We start from the raw sequence: 6,851 nt of genomic DNA, 5'->3' as shown, positions 1-6,851 counted from the left end.
TATTTTAATGTTTAGGATTTTGGGATTATTGTTTATTTGTGTGAAAATTTTATTTAATTTAGTTATTATAACATGATTGTTGTTATCTCCTTTGTTTAGAATTATTTGGAATTGTTGTTTTGATTATCGTTTTTTCTTAATTCATATTGTTTTCATCATTTGCTTGTGTATTTGCGTAAAAGAATTATTTTTATTCAAAGTGGTTATTATTTTATTTTACACTTGCACATGGTTATTAGGTTCAAAATTGGTTGAGGTCATAAGCGATAATAACTGGTTTGAAAGTTAATCAAATTCCAAGGTTAGAATTGAGCAACTAGGTGAAGAAGATAGTAATAATGATATTCAAGATTTACGACAATCATTAGTTAAGGCTTGAGGTATTAGTAGACTTGAAAAGCAAATAGAGTTTGGTGATTTTATTGAGGATATTGGGAATGGGTATGAAAGTAGTGATTTCAAGAATAGCAATGGGGATTTTGAAAATGAAGACTTTGAAAGGAATAAGGTTCATCAAGAGGTTGGAAATGAGAATGAAAATGTTGAAAATGAGATTAATTATCAACTTAGATCTCATGCTGATCACAAGACAAATGTTGATGAATTGCATGATAGTGATTAACAAATTTTGTATTTGAAGTTAATCTTAGGATTGGGGGTGTTATTGTTAATAGACAAAATATAATAAGTGAAAAAAATAGACCCTTTGAAAATGGAAATGTTAGAAACTTAGGTGGTAAGAAACTTAGGATGGATGATATAATTGTTGTTTAAGTATGGAATAAAGTCACTATTGAGCAATTTTCATATTATACTCAAAGTGATGAGCTTCATAACTTTTCATATGATAGTGATGATAGGGAAAAAAGAAACATTCTTGAGTTTCAACTTTTGGCAAACCTAAAAGCCTTACAATTTAGAGTTAGAATGTTGTTTAGATCATTAAGAGAGTTTAACAAAGCTGTGAGAAATATTCAATAGTAGAAAAGTATAGTATAAAAATAAAAAAGAATGACAAGACAAAAGTTAGAGCAAAGTGTAAGGTTGGATATCATTAAGAGATTTATGCTACTTTTTTGAAAACAAAAGATTAATTCAAATAAGAAGATACAATCCCACACATAGTTATAGAAAAAATTTTGAAAATAAGTATGTAACTCTAAAATGGTTAACCAAACATTATATAAAGAGGTTCATGTTAGACCTATGGTGGTCTTTATAAGCTTTTATGGCTACTGTTAAGGTTGAAACAAGTTACATAATGGGTTACACTAAGGCCTTTAGGGCAAAAAAGAATGAATTAAGTATAATCGAAAGTTATGAGAAGGAACAATATGCTAAGCTAGGTGACTATTATGATGAGATAAAAAGAAGTAATAGTGACTCAATAACAGTTTTGGGATTGGATAATTTATTTTTTTAAAGAATGTTTATTTGCCTTTAAGCTTGTAAAAATGGCTTTTTAAAAGGATGTAAACCTACTATAAGTATTGATGCATGCTTTTAAAAGGTAAATATAAAGGTTATATTTTAGCTACAGTTGGTATTGATGCAAATGATTGCATCTATCATATAGTATATGCTGTTACAAAAGCAAAATCAAAAGAGTCATGGTCTTGGTTTTTCGATATACTAGTTAAAAAGTTAGAAATAGTTAATTCCTAAGCATGGACATTTATGTTTGACAAGCAAAAGGTATTACTTTTACCTTTTTCATTTCTTGATTTATCACTTTATTATTTTACAATATGTTATATGTTTGATTGCTATTATGTTTTTTTTATTTTTTTGATTTTGTATATTTTGACCAATAGGGTTTAATTCCATCAGTGGATTGCCTTTTTCCTAATGTTGAACACCAACAAATACACAAATTATAAAAATGATCATAAAGGTTTAGCTTTGAAAAATTGTTTATGGAATGCTACCAGAAGCACATATCTTTAGGATTTCAAGAAAAAAATGTACGTGTTTTTAGCAACTAGTGAATCTGCTCATGCACGGATAGAGGCCATCTTTTGTGAATGTTGGTCAAGAGCATTTTTCAAGGAATTTCGTAAATGTGATGTTATTAAATAATCTATCTTAGTGCTTTAATAGGTGCATCTTGGACACTAAAGATAAACCAATCTTAACTATGATAAAAATGATTAGATATAAGCTAATGAAGAGGATTTGTGCCAAAAGGAAAAAAGTGAAGAAATGGACATAACCTATTTGTCCTAAGATACAGAAGAAGTTAGAGAAAGTTAAAGATCAAAGTAAATTTTGTTGGCCAACACTTTCAAGTGATCCATAATATCAAGTTGCTTACTAATATGGGTAATTTGTTGTTGATCTAAAAATGAGAACTTGAACTTATCGGAGGTGGTAATTAACCGGAATCTCATATCTACATGTATGCTCAACAATTTTTGACAAACATATAAACTTGTCCATGAATACTATAGTGTTGAAACTTATAAAAATATATACAATGAAGTTATTAAACTAATTAATGGCAAAGATATATAACCTTAACTCTAAGCATAATATTATGCATCTTCCATTGGTAGTTAGGTAGAAAAAAAGTAGGTAACAAAAAAAAAATTGGAGGCAGATGAATCACAAGATTCAACCAAAATGAAAAGGTTTGGAATACAAATCACATGTGGTAATTGAGGACAAATTGGTCACAAGAAATTAATATGTGAAAGAAAAGCCAGACTAAAAGATAGTTGTAAATTTGATAATACCAACACAATTGAGATACAAAGAGAATAGTTACTAGCAAGTGATAATGTGTATTATTTAAAATTTATGTTTACTTAATTAAAAGTATAATAAATGCTAGTCATTATAATAAATACAAGTTAGAAGAAATGTAGAACAAAATCAGTACACAATAATAACATTTCACAATAACGAACCTCATTTATCAGCTTCAACTCAATATCAAGACTACATACCACCGATTGACCATCATTCTACATCTTCACAAACAGAACAAGCAACACAAAGGGATGCTTCAACTAGGTATGCATTTATTATTAAGTGGATGCCAGATGTAAGTTTTTTCTTTCCTGTTTTGACAATGATAAAAATAACCTTACACTTTTTTAAATAGATAAATTTTTTGAAATATTTATAAGGTACCAGTCAAACTTCAAAAAGTATTATAGAGTCCATGCCTCGTGCATCAAGTTCTAGATTTGTTCAAAAATATCAATCTTAGGTTGAGAAATGTAAATGCTATTTTCTTTATGTTTGAACATTTTGAGTCTTTTGCTAAATACATATTTATAAATTTGTGTTATTTCTTGACATTTAGATATCAATACCATGTCATAAACATACAAACACTAAAGGAAAGGGTAGGCCTAGAGGCAAGAGTAGGGATAGAAATAGAGGGAGGGATACTTCAACAGCTACTTTTTCAACTTTTCAAACACCCATTTATGTTATTGTTTCAACCTCCCAGGTGCCCATCACTCCTACCATTGCAACCTCCCAATTACCTACTATTATTGCTATTTCAACAATCCAAGAAACTGATGATGCCAAAGGTTAACAAACTACTACAAGAGTTAGAAATTGAGGTAGGGGGAAAAGAAAAATTGTACCTTCAAGATATAGAAATATTGTTGCATAGCTTATTTGCTTTTGTGTTTAAGATTTTTTTTCTTTTTTTAGTGTAGATCTAAACATATTCTTTTATGAATTATGGTTTGTCTCTCATAGCTTGATTTTAGTCTTTTAGAATTTGTTAGTCAAAGACCTATTTTTTAGGTTATCATTATGTATACACAAGTTATATATACAAATCATGAAAGTCTATATGAAAAAATAATTATATTATTTGGTTGTTGATTTTAAAATTTTAACTTGTTTCAATGTAGATTACTAATTTTTGTTCAAAAGAAATGATGTTATGTAGATTCCATTATCATAAAGACAAATGCAATTGCATAAAAAAAAAAAAAAAGATAAATACTCAAACTCTTAAATCAACAAGATTGCACATAATCTTTTTAATATTTTGAGATAATATTGATAATAGATGCATTACTTTTCATATTTTTTAACCAATATAAAATAGGTACAACTATTGCATGACATGAAAAATACTATGCCTAAAATTAAAGTAATAATTAGGATCATAGTAATTTTTACAAACACTTTCTGCTTGTTCTCTAAATATTCAACTTTCCCTCGATTGTCAAAAATGGAGTCCCAAGAGTGCACTATGATACGAGATACGAGAGAAGACCTCAATTGCTACAACATGACTAATAATGGACATGGGTCCTTTAAACATAAAAGACTACACTCTTTCAAATGCTGACAGATTGCCCTAGTTGCTGGCAAGTTATAGCTCCTAAATTCCATCAATTGAAAGTCCCCAATATCAATATTATTGAGATCATCTCAAGGCATGCTGAAAATAAGGACATTTTCAATTATTTTATACCAAAATGATAAATGGTCAATCACTTATGAGAAACGCTCAAGAACTTGGCACTTGCAGTAGACATGAATAAAATCGATGTGCATCGTTTCCATAGAAATTAAAAAAAAAAAAAGAGAAAAAGGAATTATCATGTGCTTCGATATTAGAGTGGAACTAAAAGAGGGATAAGAGATGTTAAAGTGGAGCTAAAAGAAGGATAAAAGAATTTGAGGCCAACAATTATCACATTATTTTTTTTAAGAATGAAAGGAACGAGGAAGAAAGATTAGACAAAGTCTGTAGAGTATTTTATAATTTTGACAATGAGTAAAAAAATGTTTTTTTTTTTGCAAAATAAAAAGATGTTAGATTTATTTAGACAAAGACTTTTACAACTAGGAGGGATCCCATGTAAACAATACGTGTCATCCCAGTTAAAACAATTAGGTGTCATCTATGTAGATAATCTATTAGTTTTAACAGAGTATTTACCTGAAATATCACAATGAAACTAATTTAAAAAAAACAGGGATTCATATGAAACAATTGAGAGCTTAAGGATTAAAGTGGAACCAAAATAAAAGGTTTGGGACTATAGGTGGAATTTACCCGCTTTTTCTGTTTAGAGTACTATTTTTTATTACGGAAACCCCAATGTTGCTGTTGCTTCCTTTGTTTTCTTTTGTTTACTTGGGTGTTGTGACTTGCTGTCTTATTTGCATCAAAGGGAATGATATTTTTCAATTCATGACCAGCTGAAATAGGGAAAAGGAAAAGAGCTAACAAATTTTACAGGCATGATACATTTTCTATACATTCTTTCCAATATTCTACTTGTCGAAGGTTAGTGCAGAGATATGTACAACCTGTAATAAACCTTCATTTTTGCTAATCAACTATTTTCAATAAATTTCGGAGTTCAAAATTTAAAAATTGACTCTTATGTTTGTCAAGATGAGAACATTTTTTTAGTAAGGGTTCTCTAAAATAGCTTTTCCCCATGGATCATCAAACAGAAAACATACCAATGGGTGATTTAACTTGAAATCAATGTTCGACCAAAAATAGATCCAAGATGGTTAAACTTTACATAAGAAATCGAATGCCATAAACAATGATAGATGCTGCATATGCCAGCGTTCATCTGACTAATTTGTCATTGATGTTCATAAAGAGCTGGAATCCTTACATACCATTGCACTCTATTGAAACTTACATGACAAAATTTGCATGAGTGGGCGCAAATGTGTTAGTTAAAGCATTTTCTTGGTCAAGGATCCCTACCAAATCCTCTTTATGCACTATAGTGGAAGATAGCAGTAGGTCAGGATACTAAGCTGAAGCAGTCACAGGGCAACTCTCCTTTGGCAGGTCATGGGGACAAATTCTGTTTAACCCATAAAATGCCGTAATAATTAGCATTACCTGCCAAGTGAGAGGAGCCCTATGACTGGTTTGCTTACTAGCAACTTCCTCTGGCTGGACTGCTGTCTGGAATAGCTTCTAAGTTCTGTAGGCGACCCCTGAACGCCTTTTATAAGCACTCTGTCATGAAGGGACAGAATAAACCATCAAAGGAATGGCATATGCTTATGGGTTATGCTATGGATATACTTTCTGGCTCCCTTAAAAGGACTTTTGGATAGGTAAAATTCCATCCTTGGCTTTATTTTTCTTCCCCATATCGAAGTGTTATAATCTCTTTCCAGTAGCAGCATTATAGATTCTTCCTCTCTCTTAGTCCTTTCCTTTAGCTTTAAGGTGAGAGAAGGGGAAAAGCAGTAGAGTGCGGATATTCTCCACCAAGTAATCAAGGTGAATGAGTTAAGGGCTTTACAAAGCGCCCTATTCTTTTTTCCGCTTCTGATAGATTCCTTTCGTTTTTCTCTTCCCGTTCATTCAATGCCTTTCGCTTGATTCTTTTTTTTTTTTTCCATGTCCTTGTAGTGCAAAATCGTTTCTGCATAATATGTCACTCTTTTGTTATGAATCTTAATGCGTATAAACATTCCTTTTTTATGTTTGTCAAATCATCAGTCATAATGCTTTTTTTTTTAGAATTATATATTTTAGATCAAATAAGGTGAACATTCTATGAACATCAATAAAAAAAATAAAATAAAATTAATGCATAACAATATCCACGGGGTGTAGAATTTGTAGATCACTTCAGCAATCAAGAGTTTCAACCTCCTTTGCCCTTTCGAAATGGGAGCTTAAGTACAAAACAAAATTATTATTATTATTATTATTATTATTAGCATTAAAGAGCAAAGCAACCAACGCCATACCAACATACGAGCCATAATAACTTTAACTTATTGCCAGCTAAGTTGCTAGCAACCATGAAGCTATCGACCAGCCCCTTGGTCCCATTTCAAACAAATCAGCAGTGCGCACTGCGAAATAATTCGAGTACAAA

This window comes from Durio zibethinus, chromosome 9, assembly GCF_047325235.1.
Source record: "Durio zibethinus cultivar Kanyao isolate XHJ-2024 chromosome 9, ASM4732523v1, whole genome shotgun sequence".
NCBI lineage: Eukaryota > Viridiplantae > Streptophyta > Magnoliopsida > Malvales > Malvaceae > Durio > Durio zibethinus.
This window is presented reverse-complemented; position numbering follows the sequence as displayed.